This window comes from Phlebotomus papatasi, chromosome 1, assembly GCF_024763615.1.
Source record: "Phlebotomus papatasi isolate M1 chromosome 1, Ppap_2.1, whole genome shotgun sequence".
NCBI classification, from domain to species: Eukaryota; Metazoa; Arthropoda; class Insecta; order Diptera; family Psychodidae; genus Phlebotomus; species Phlebotomus papatasi.
In genome coordinates, this window is record NC_077222.1 from 89,953,970 (window position 1) to 89,966,969 (window position 13,000).

Genomic DNA, 13,000 nt, shown 5'->3' on the forward strand with positions numbered 1-13,000 from the left:
ACTTTTCAACAAACTTCAAGAAAACTTTGAGAAACCCTCTACTTTTTTACAGTGTAGTTCTTTGGATGGGAAAAAGAGATAGCATAAGGTGAGGGAAATTTTGTGGGAAAAGCGAATGGAAGCCGATAGGCACCGGTTGTATTTTCAAAATATAACATTAATCTTAAAAGTATACAGAGAGGAAAAGTCTCTCTACTGGTTCACACATTCTCTCTCTCTTGTGTAGGAAAATTGTCTGCTCCAAATAGACTTTCCACCACAATCATCAGTCCACACGAGGACGTTGAACACGGAGGAACGAGGAAAACAGTTTTTCATATCGTGTCTCCCAACAAATTCTGAGTGTGTCTCTCTTGATTTTTCATTTCTCATAAATATAATTTTTTTTAAATCAAACTTACGCCATTCATCGGGATTACATAGAGTTCTTTTCTTCAATAAAGTGGTGACTAAATTAAAACTATCAGTTTTTGGTAAATTTTAAAAGAAGATATAGAGTTCAAATCTCAGAAGAAACATTTTAAAGTGATACAAAGCGCGAGGAATAAGAAAAGCCTAAGAATATTGCTTCGGCACAAACCACACGAGGCGATAAAGTAATTTTTAAATAAAAATTTGTAATTTGTTGAACGATAAAAAGGAATTTAATGATGTGATGCTAAATGGAGGAGACTCTGGTGTAACAAGAGCGTGGAAAGAAGGCAAATAGATAGGAGAGTGTGTTAATTTAGTGGAGTCTATAAAAATCGCAAAGTTGTACAAAGAGGAATTTAATTAGTGAAAATATAATTAGAACCAGAAACATTTTCCTCACCCTTTTCTAAATCAGAACAGTTTGTTCTTTCTGTTTTGGGTAAAAATAAATATGTTTTTTTTTTATTATTGTGTGAAATCCTGTGGACCAAATTTATAGACAATAATTCATTTTTTGCATAAAACCTTATTACTGAGTATTTTAGTGACGACCAACACTTAGGCATATCCATATCTACCCCAGTAACAAAGAAAAAAAGATTAATTATATACAAGAATTTGAAATTGCGTGTAAAAATCCATGTAATTCACACCAACACATTTTTTTCGTGGTTAAAACGGAAAATATCATTAATTTTCTTAAAGTGCTTTGTGTAAATTGTTCTCCCTCCAAAGACCTTTTGATAAAATAAAAAAAAGGAAAGCAGAAAACTGTCACAGGAAAAAATTATCACGATCAATATTTACAAGTTTTCCTCGTAGTTTTTTTTATTCTGTCCCACCCTCACCAAAGTAAAAAAAAAACTGAATAATACAAGCAGAGAAAACAGCGAATGTGAAGTTTTATACCCCAATATTGTGACCTAAAACAGTGCTTATATTAGTGACATTAGGCAAAAAGAGATTCCAAAGTCAATTTATCTAATTAATTAATACAGAAAAGTAAATAAATCGATTAAACACATAAAATTAATCAATATCTGTCGCACATTTAGTGAATGTTTCTGCACAATAAACAAACCAAAAGAAAAAGACAGAAAATTAATACACATTGAAAAGGGCACATAAAATTAATGTGAATATTTAGACTTGGAGCTGTGTTCAATGCAATTGTGACATATCATTGTCGAAAAAAATGTGCTTATGAAAATATCATTTCTCTGGCATGAAAGTTTGAAGAGGAAACCGACAAATATTTCTCATACTTAAACAACAACAAAAAAAATCCATTTTATCGCATAAATTTATCAAATGAACGGAGGTGGAAAAGTCAAGCGGAAAATGTGAAAGAGTGCGAGAAAATGGTAAATATTTTAGGAAGGAAGCGACAAGATAAAAAAAATATGAATAACTAACTCTGAGTTTTGTAAATTTATTATACGATTTATGAACCTCTAAAATAGTGATTCAACTGATAAAAAAGGCACAAAATTACGAATACCAAAAAAAAACAAAAACGACCAAACTTCGTTTGTGTATCCAGAAAGTGGACACGAGTCATTAATCAGAGAAATAATCGAGTTTAAGTGATAAAAGCAAAATATCAACCAACAAATTGGTAAGTCTGAACCATCAGTTGTTTTTTCTTCATCCCCCTAAAAACCTTCCCGCCCGTAAAATTGAATTAGCTTCAAATTGAAGAATAAAAAACCAGGCAAAAAGACGCGCAAAAAGAGACTCCTCGCGATGGATAAAAGTTCGTCAGTTCGATTTAAATGTAAATGGGGTGGAATAAAGTACAATCACTCATTCTCGGCTGCATATAAAATCGTGCTTTATTACTTGGATTTTTAGTTCTTGCGAGACGTCCGGCTGTTAAATATTCATGTATATAAAAATCGATTTATTAAAGTGATATATTAAGAGGGGAAAAAATATGCACAAGTTTTTTTTTGTGGGATTCATCAAAAATATATGATGTGTTAAGACATGCGCTCCGTTAGCACAATTTAAAGTGTCTCCCTATAGTTTTTAAGCTGACTATATATAGTGAAAATTTACTGCTTGACTTTATATGCAAGAAAGACATTCGCTCTTTTCACTCTTCACTTGCAATTTCCATCGAGTTGAATTATCCCACAGAACGCTAGATAGATAATTGGTATTTTGCCAAAGAAATAATATACATGCATTGATATGCGCTTAATGCGTTTGAAATTTGGAGATGTGATTTATAATCGGACTTAGTGATTGCTTCATCAAACAGGAAAGTCTCTATATTTCCTTTGCTATGATTTCATTTTGAAATTGTCTTCACTTAAACAAGATTAAAAGTTAACCGGCATGGCACAGAATCAAAGTAACATCATGGTCCACTTTTTGGGATGTGGGTGCATCCCACTTCTGAGTTTGTAGGCCCTGATATAGTTTGCAGAACTGAAAGTGCTATCTGTCTTTCAACTCCGTCGGTGTGAGTTGCCTCTTATGGTATCTACACACTAGAAGCATTTTTCTTCAAAAATTTCCTTTTCTGTTTTTAAATTGACGTTTCTGTATACAGATAGGCAAAATTTCTACACTGAGAAAAAAATGGGGGTGCGATTAAGTTTTCATCCTCATAATTTTACCACTTTTTAGGTGTAAAAATATTAACATTTTTTAATGTTAATTTTACATCTTTTTAAGGATAAAATTAACATGAAAAAGAGTAACTTTAACCCCCCTAATACATCTGAAAAGCATAATATTTACACCGATTTCGAATCAATACTGCAGGGTAAAATAAACATTTCCGGAATATTATTTTAACTTTTTCGGATTTCTCTCAGTATAGTTACCATTATTTCTAAAAGACTCAGACAAAACGTGTTCTTCTTGAACCTCGTCTGAGTTTCTAAACTTGCTTCCAGTGTTACGGTTTGCAGTTAAAAACTAAAGATACCCTCTATCATTCGAATGGTAACTGACGTTATGTAGAATTTTAAAGACTTAGGGAGATCATCTCTTTCCGAGTGCGTCAGTGGTGTTTCTCTTTTCATGGACACGAAAAACACACAGGATTCTTTGCCAAAGCTGCAGCGCACTGCAGCGCCGAAAGCTTCGGCAAAGAATCCTGTGTGTTTTTCGTGTCCCTGAAAAGAGAAACAGGAGAAACACCACTGACACACCCGGAAGGAGGTGATCTCCCTAAGTCTTTAAAATACCCTCTATCGTATTCAATGATGGGGATTCATCTTTGAGGAATTCTACTTTTTTTTCGACTGTACATTGTAAAAATGGAAGACTAATAATAATAATAATTTTCATTAAAAAAAACATTTAAAAAAAAAGCTCCTTAATGTGTAGCGGCCGTTATGTTACTTCACTGGTGTAAGGCACAGTGAAAGAACATAGTATACCTTCAGTCCATAGGTAAGAGCCTAAATAGACTCACACTGATCCTAGAGACTATTTTGCTTGAAAATTTGGCAGCAAAGATTAATCTCAAACTGTCACACATTGAAAGCTTAGTATAAATCCTTTACTGCAAAATTGTACAGGCTGAATGGGCTAAATACTTTCGATTACCAGCCTCAGTCTATTTGAGCCCTAAAGCTTTGAGAGGAATAAATGAAAGCTAGGAATTGGCGAGTTTAATCGTCAACTGAATACAGGTCGTTTGAAAAATTGTGAGACCTACACCTATAAACAATTAGGAGAATTATTATATTTTAATTTAGTATCACTCCTAATATGGATCTATACCAAGCATTATTTGCATCTGCAAATTCTTTCTTATCTTAAAAGGCAATTGAAGTTCGTGTGTCGATGGATTTTTCAAAATGGAAAAAAAAACTTCGTGCAGTGAATAAGTCCTTTGTTAAAAAAAATTTGAAGACAGTGGAAATTAATTCCAAAATGGTAAAACTACTAAGAACATCTCCTCTTTCAAAATCAATTCCCTCCTTGGACATTACAAGGGGCCAACTATTTTTCGGCCATTTTTCAGGAGACAGCATGAAGAATTCAATTTTGTGTAAATAAGTATCTCAGTTTAATGACTGAACAAAAACAACTTATTTCTTTTGTATTTGTATGAGCACTAATATAAACATCGAAACCTTTATATTTTTACCTTTCAAAATATGTTTTTTTTAATGAGTTAGCTCCTTGTCGTTCTAAATGATGTGCAAATTTTGCTGAAATTAGAATGACAAGGGATCAACTTGCTTGAGTTAGTCCCCTGTTTCACAAAAATTTGAACGATGAATATATTTTGTGCCCCTTTACTTCAAGCAAAATTATGCAAGTAATCAAAAAGATTAAAATTTTGAAAAACTTTTCTAATAACGAAATTTAATGACTTATATCATCTGAAAATTTATTAAATTGACTTTCTAAGTGCAGTAGAATCTCAAAATCGCAAAAAAGTGAGTTCACTCCTTTTAATTTCCAAGGAGCGAATTGTTTGAAGTTGGTCACTTGAGTTTTAAGGTAGTCTGCTTGCTCTAAAAGTGATCCATGCAGTCAAAGTCCAAAATACGCATCAACCCAATAATTATTGAAAAAATCCAAGTTATTGTCTTTGTAGACTCAATAAGTGTGGTGTGACTACGCGTTAAATTGCTTATACTATTGGCATCTCAAATCAATAAGTGCGATACACTTTGTAAAAATAATTACATATGAAAAATCTTATTGAAAAAGTGGTGCCCCGTACGTAAAAAAAAATTATAAAATATTACTTCAATACTAAAATCCGAAATTCGACATTCATCTGCCAGGAAACGCGAGTAAATTTCCCCATAGGAAACACTTTAAGCCGAATATAGAAGCAATAGCAGTCGTCCTAAGAACCAAAATAGCTGCCTTATAGAACCAAGTATTAGACAAGTATTTTAGTGCACTTTTAAAAGATTTAAAATGAGAATTTTCTATTTAAATTCCTATAGAAGTTCTTAAGATCCTTGAGAATGCGCTACTTTACTTATAGTAATCTCAATGATGGAATCAAGAGCGTTATGAGCAAATAAAAAAAATTTGGTTCTATATTGCCTTAGAGAATTCTACAATACTATATTAAGAAAAAATGCGTCTTGGAACAGAAGCATATTTTGCAGATGTTCCAGAAACACGGTTATGCCATTGTTTAGAATTACTGAAGGGTCATTAGGTCAAAAACGCCACAGTCGTACGAAATTATTGATTAGATAAAAGATCTTGGAATAATGTATTCCCTTTTCCTGTCCCCTTTCAGAACTTTTCACCCGACCTGTATGCTATTAGAAACGTACTTGTTGGTGTAGAATTATATTACATTACCGTACATTAATTTTGAAATCTTTTACATAAAAAATTTAGGGGGATGTGGGCCCACATTGAATTGGAGTTACATTAAAAACAATTTTTTTTCTTACCGTAGAAGCGGGTGACTCATCTCCTCCTATTCGTAAGCTTTTCTTTAATTCTAGCACTGAAGGATGTCTTTACCGATCCGATGTACAACGTCTAATCGGTGATGACCATTATTACACATTAAAATTAAAGAAAATATTGAGAACAGTAGGGGAGAAAGTCACTAATGGAGGACAAAATCATCCGCATCTACATCCTTTTTTTTTCTAAAAATGCTGCACCTCTTCATAATTTAATTTAGATCTATAACTGTTTTGTCTATCTGAATTGCATTATTTTAAAGCCCAGCTTTCATTAGAAGTATGCAAAAATATTGCGTTTTTAATGTAGCCCCAACTCAATGTAGCCCCATTTCGCCTTAAGTAGTTTTTGACTTCAATATTGAACACCCTTGTACAATAATTTCAGATTCATTTTTCTATGAAGATTATCTTGTTGCAAAACAGGAAAAATGCCCAAAATGCTTAACTTTTAGAATGCACTTTTCCTGCTTTGACACCTTTACTCTTCCTCTTTCCATTATTTATATTAAATTTATTATTATTTTTATACAAGAAATGTCGCGACATTATAAAATGTTCGCGACCCATTGTAATTTGGTTCAGTTCTACTCAATAAACCGCGAAAACTTCACCACGCCTTTTCATTTCGCTTCAGTGGTGCCGTGACCAGGAAAAAAAGTGCTAGTCAAAGAAGTGAAAGTGAAGAGCAAATCTTGCTCTGGTGAAGTGAAATCCGCTGAACCCTCCTGCATAGCCGATTTAGGAGTCGCAGAACCATCCTGTGCAGCCAAATTAGAAGCCGCTGATCCCTTCAAGAAAAGCAGTCTACTACAACGGTCACCACCGACGCCTTCTACAGCCCAAACCCACCTATCGAGTGACTCCTCTGCTGAAAGAGATCGAGAAGCTGCCTGTAGTCTTCAATTCATCCGAATCTGACGAAGAAATTCCTGTGTTCAACGAGGAAACACCAAGGAAAGCTACATCAAAGTCGTCTCAACATCTATCCTTGGGAGAACCATCAAAGGCTCCACAAAAGCTTCAGCCACAAAAATCATCGCTGGAGCCTACTCAAACATCTCAGCATCCTCCAGAGCCATCTCAGCAATCTACAAAGCCACAGCAGTCTTCAAAGCGATCACCACCACAGAAACCAACAAATCCTCCACCTCTGCCACCAAATCCTGTTCATCGGACATCTACATCGTCTACAATGTCGCTACAAGAGAGCAGAAACCTTCTTCAGTTCCAGGAACTCTACAAAAATATTCCTGTTTGTACGGGTGAGTCAAGAGTTATTGTCCATTTTCTCGCGATTTGTGATGGAATTTATGAGGAATTTTTCAAGCAATATGAGGGAGCAAGAGATATGGAATTTATTCGATATCTTTTGCTAAAAGTAGATTCTGAAATTTATGAAGTTCTAAGAGGTCAAAATTATAATTCTTATGAAGAATTTCGCAATGTAATTAATTCTGTAAATGAACCTGAATTGAGTATTGGAGAAGCTGCACTTTCATTACAAAAACTCTCGATAGGACCTAAGGAAACATTAAGACAATTCGCAAAAAGGGTAGAGGATGCGTTAAGGGCATTTGACTTGGCTTGTTCTGCCCATTGCGACGGGATTCTTTCCCCATCAGTTAAATCGAAAAATTTACGAGAGGCATTAGATGTATTCTGTAGTGCAATCCGCAATACCGATACAAGAATTATTATGCTGACGCGCGATTTTAAAACAATTAATGCGGCACTCACCTTTGCAGAAAACAGATTACGATCTCTTCCCTTCCACCCAACTGAGAATTCAGCGGAAAATATAGGAAACAGATCGACAAATAATTCTAATTTCAGAAATTCTCATGGGGGAAATCAGTCTAACCGTCCTAGAGATAATTCAAATCAGCCCCAAAACAACTCTTACACCCAAAATTCCAATTTTCGCCCAAATCATTCCAGAAATTTTCGCCAAAATCATTCCGCTCATCAGAATAACAATTCGTCTTTTAATCGAACTTCTAATAATAATCAATCTATTGAATAATACTGGTGGAAGATCTTCTTTAAATCCTAATGAAACTACGTTTTTCAATCCCCCAGGAGGTCAATTTAATTCCACCGCCCTCCCGCTTAATTCATTTCCTAATTGTTCTCAGACTCATGAGACACGCGAGTCGGAAAACGAAATTCGGTCGGCAGGTCAAATGCAATGAGATCACCTGTCGACCGGGAAAAAGTTATTAAAATACCCAGCTATTTTATTGAAAAGCCCGAAAATCCTCACTTATTAGAAGTATATTGCGTTTACAAAACAGATAGGGCTCAATTTACATTTTTAGTGGACACCGGCTCTCCTTTTTCCTTTATAAAACTTAGATGCTTACACCCGGAAATACCTGTTGTGGTCTCAAGAACAATGGCAATTGGAGGAATAACTGAAGGTGTAGTGAAGACACTCGGTACAGTCTCACTACGTATGGGATTTACGTCATTTGATCATCAAGATGTCTTAGCATTGCTCCACGTACTTCCTAACAGACCATTCCCTTTTGATGGCATCATAGGGAGAGATCTTTTATCAGCATTAGATGCAGTGATTCATGTCAATCAAAGGCTCGTTCTCTTTAACAAATTACAGATAGCTGTTCCATTCATTCCTTTTTCTCTGGATCAGCATCGTCTCCAAGATGAATTTAACTCGAATTCCCCTGGCCAAAATAATTTATCTAAATCGCATGCAAAAAGCGATCCGCTCTTATCGCCAGAATTCGATGATTCTCCCCAAAATCAGTCTTCCACGCATGACAAGACCAATGAGCCCACAGAAAGAATTTCTTCACAAAATGCTGATTCAGACCAAATTCAATTGAGACCCAATTCCGAAACTTATGTTGAATTTGCATTTCCGCATAATGAACCTCAAGTGTGTCACCAACATAATTTTGATGACAAAGTATATATTCCGGATTGTGTCATCACCCCAATAAATAATAAAGCGCGAATTCCCATAATAAATAAAAATCCGCACACAGTTCAAGTGCAACGCATTGCTCCGATTACTGACCTTCTCCACGAATATTGTGTATTCTCTTTGGAGCCCACCACTAAAAATGATGATTCAGATATAGAAGCAAGGGCAAATAAAATTTTGTCAATTCTTCAAGTTAATGAAAAACTGAATGTTAATGACCGAGAATTTCGCCGTCGGCGAGTGATTTCGCCACCGATTCCTATTGTAGCTTCTTCGGTATTGCTTGAACGACCGTCATTACCTGCTCTTCCGCCTCCTCTACCAAATGACGTCTATGAAACGCCTATAAGAAAACCTATTTTTTTTTAAATAACCCTTCCAGAGTATTCTTTTCTTTATATAAAAAAAAAAAAAACACCGCCAAAAAAAAAAAAAAAAAAAAGTAGCTATATACAAAAATAATTAATTTAAGTAATCTATTCATTGTGTAATGCTAATATTTGCAATATTTTATACCACTATTTATTATACTATATTTTATATTCTATACTATACTATACTTTTCTATACTATTGTATCATTATTATATTTGACGATCACGGTAAACAAACAAGCTATAATTTATAACTATTTATTGTAACTTATAATCTAATTGTCTTTTTTTATTGTAAAACATAGTCTACATTAATGATATGAATTTTAAAATTTTATTGCCAATCGTATACAAAAATACAAATTATATACAAAAAAAAAGAAAGATACACCATTGTAAAAAAAAAAAAAAAAAAAAAAAAAAAAATTTAATGTAATTAGATATATTAATTTATATGCCTTCGTCCAAAAGGGGAGGAGTGTTGCAAAACAGGAAAAATGCCCAAAATGCTTAACTTTTAGAATGCACTTTTCCTGCTTTGACACCTTTACTCTTCCTCTTTCCATTATTTATATTAAATTTATTATTATTTTTATACAAGAAATGTCGCGACATTATAAAATGTTCGCGACCCATTGTAATTTGGTTCAGTTCTACTCAATAAACCGCGAAAACTTCACCACGCCTTTTCATTTCGCTTCAATCTTTAGAAAATCAAAAATGAAATTTTGAGAAATGCTTGAATTCTTGACTTATACGGTCTTCACTTCAGACTTTATTTTTAATCACATGGGTTGACATCGACACCTCTAATACTGAAAAGTTTTCAGAGAAAGTTTTAGTTTTCGCTTGAATATTGAGGATTAATGATCCATTATATATTCTAAAATCACTAAAATTGCTTTTTATTTTGAATTTGGAGACCGTCAGGAACTGGGATAATCCATCGGCGTGAAACACGTTTTAGATTCCATGCCACAAAGATAGTATTGTTGCCCTGGATCCTGGAATAATAAATTATCCAGTTCTAAAGGCTGAGAACACGGTGTTCCATGCTTCCGGTTGCTCGAACCAACCAAGACTCTCCCTCCCTCCACACGTCCACACCATCTCGAACAACTCATTTTTCTCAACACGTTTTTAATGACGTTGATCCATTATAATATTACAATTTAATAGCTAGTCCAGTGCCCCATATCTTCCAAAAAGAGCCATCCATTAAGAACATAGAAAAAAATTGAGTTGCTTGAAACTTAAATCGTCCGAAGGTGGCGCGTTTTCCCCTACAATTGAATTTTGAATCAAAATTAGCTACCGGTTCTTAACTGATTCAAAACCGATTGCAATTGATTTAGGCTTGTCAATAATTCCAAGACCTTTCCAACAATGCTCAATTTTCTCAAATCTATTTGGAAATATACATTCTAGAGCCTTCTTAATGGTTAATCTAAAGGAAAATACCCATTCTGAGGAATGATTCAACGGTGATTTCATATACGAGCCAAAATATCCGGTAAAAGATATTCCTAAAAGAGATGGTATTTAAAGATAGAGGGAGTTTCGGGAAAAATGAATATCCTGGTAATGATCCTACAGTCGACTTTAAAGACTCCAAGCCTTTATCTCTAACCGTGTGGCTTCTAGCTTTACTGGCGAGCGCAGTAATTAGACTAACAAAGAAGTGATGCAATTGTGAAGATATGTTTGGTTCCCTGAGGTATGGGTGATGGAAATTTTAAGGGATAAAAAAAACCAAGAGATATATTGCTCACTGTGTAGTTCGAACAATAAAAATCAAATCCATTCAGATTTAAACTATATAAAATGCATACAATAGGATTGCAAGAGATAAAGTTACCCTTCCGTAAACTACAGAGATGGACTTCTTTTCAATGTATTCAGAAAAATATGTCATGTTTCCCAAAATTTTCAGAGTTATGTACACCATATTCTAATGTAAAATGTGAATGCTATGAATTTCAATTCGTTTTTTGAATTTTTTATTCGATGAAAATGAAAAGTATTTAATAAATAAGGAAGGATATTGATACTCATGGGTCAGTCATCACAAAGAGATAAAGAACTAGTAGTGATATCAAGTCTCACCCTCTGTTTACTTGATGTATTTCCCCTCTTAAGATTCAGAGCACTTAGACTTGGCCATTGAGAGAGGCGTGAAGTGCTATGAAAGCTTTGAGAATCTGAGAGGAGTTCCTTGAATCGGAAAGTTTTTCACTCGTGCTTCTTAAAGGAATATCTTGTATTTTAATCCTATTATCATATTCTAGATATATACGTTATGCAAACTTCGTAGTTTAGGATCTGCCTCAAGATTTACCCTTAATATAACTGTAAAGTATAAGCGAGATTAATAGAGATTAATAAATTAATCTAGCCTATTAATTTTAAGACTTATAAAGGTTAACCGCCCATCTTATGTTATGCCCTAGATAGGCTTATGGCTTAAGCCGAGTGGGAAACTAATGGAAATGTAGCTTAATCGTTAATTTGATTATAATTACGTTAAGCCGTCTCGCGGCTTAAGACGTAAGAGTATCTTGCACAATATTCTAAGTTATAATTACTCCAAGTATCTTTGAATCCTAACATACTTTTAATAAATTAAAAAATATATAATTTTTAAAAAAGTGTTTCAAGCATTTTATTTAAAGTATTTGAATAGCAAAATGATATTTTCTTAGATATTTTAGCAATACAATTTACTAATTGAAATTAAATATTTATAAATGATAAAATGAAATTTTCTATATCGTCATTGCAGAAGAACTTTTATAGCCAAGGAAAAATGTACAATGAAAGTATAACTTTGTCACTTTGTGAATTTATGAGAAACTTGTAGTTTTTCTTAAGTTTGAAAATTTCCATCTTAGAATTGCGAAAAAACACTGACAGTCTAAAGACAAATCGACCAATTTACAATTCCAACGTTGAGCTCTAATGGACCTTTTTGCAATATCTCCCAGATCCATTAGCATCTAACGTCCGTACGGTGGTAATGTTTCGTGAAAAACCATCTTAGAATCGTAATGCTAAGACATTGAACCTCTCGATTTTCCCTTTTTCTTCGGAGATTTGTTCTGATTTCTCATCACAATTGCTAAATAACATGGAACATTGTTAATTATTGATGAAAACTGTATGGTAGATAAATTCTTATCTAAGATGTCAAATGCATAAATGTATCTCAACTCCGTTTGTCACGTTTGAAGAATGAGGGAACGTAAAATTGGGAGGAGGGTACAAGTTAAATTTACTCTCTACTCTAATGGATTAGTTGGACGTAGTGATTTAAAATTCTACCTATCTCTCTCTCTAGTTCTCTAGAGCGAGGATTGAATTACAAAGTAACACAATTGAGAAAATGTTGTCGCATGAATTCTACAGAGGGAAAAAGTTTTCAGTTAGAGCCCTTGACGCCTTTATTTGAATCCCAAAGCCGTATTTGGAAATGTCATGGAAGGAAAATATCCTCTTCGACATGGTCAATTGACCTTTCTAATAGAAAATTCTCACATGGTTTCACATTGTTATTTAAATATATTTTCCCGGTTCAAATGCGGTAACCGCTCTATTGGGAGTTTTCTATTTAGTAAAACATTCTTAAAAAGCTCATTTACGATAATCCTTTAAAGACTTTATGTCCTCGGATCAAGCTCATATTTTGTTAAAGTGTGTTTCGTAACACCTAGGGGATAAACAGTTTTGGTTTAAAAACGGTTGGCCAAAACGGTTCGGTTTTGCAGAATGCTCGAACTCCTCGTGACTTACATTTTATACCTCACACTATTTTCGTATGATTTACCGTTTATCGGATATCAACCGATT

At 34.0% G+C, this 13,000-nt stretch overlaps 1 protein-coding gene across 1 annotated transcript in view; it reads left to right on the forward strand.

The window, feature by feature from the left end:
• Positions 1 to 273: 273 nt before the first annotated feature.
• The window catches only part of LOC129809660 (small conductance calcium-activated potassium channel protein), a 236,796-nt gene continuing 224,069 nt past the window's right edge, over positions 274 to 13,000 (forward strand). The window contains exon 1 of the mRNA XM_055859676.1: positions 274 to 2,032. The gene's annotated coding sequence lies outside the window, so the exon portion shown is untranslated. The remainder of the gene's footprint in view (positions 2,033 to 13,000) is intronic.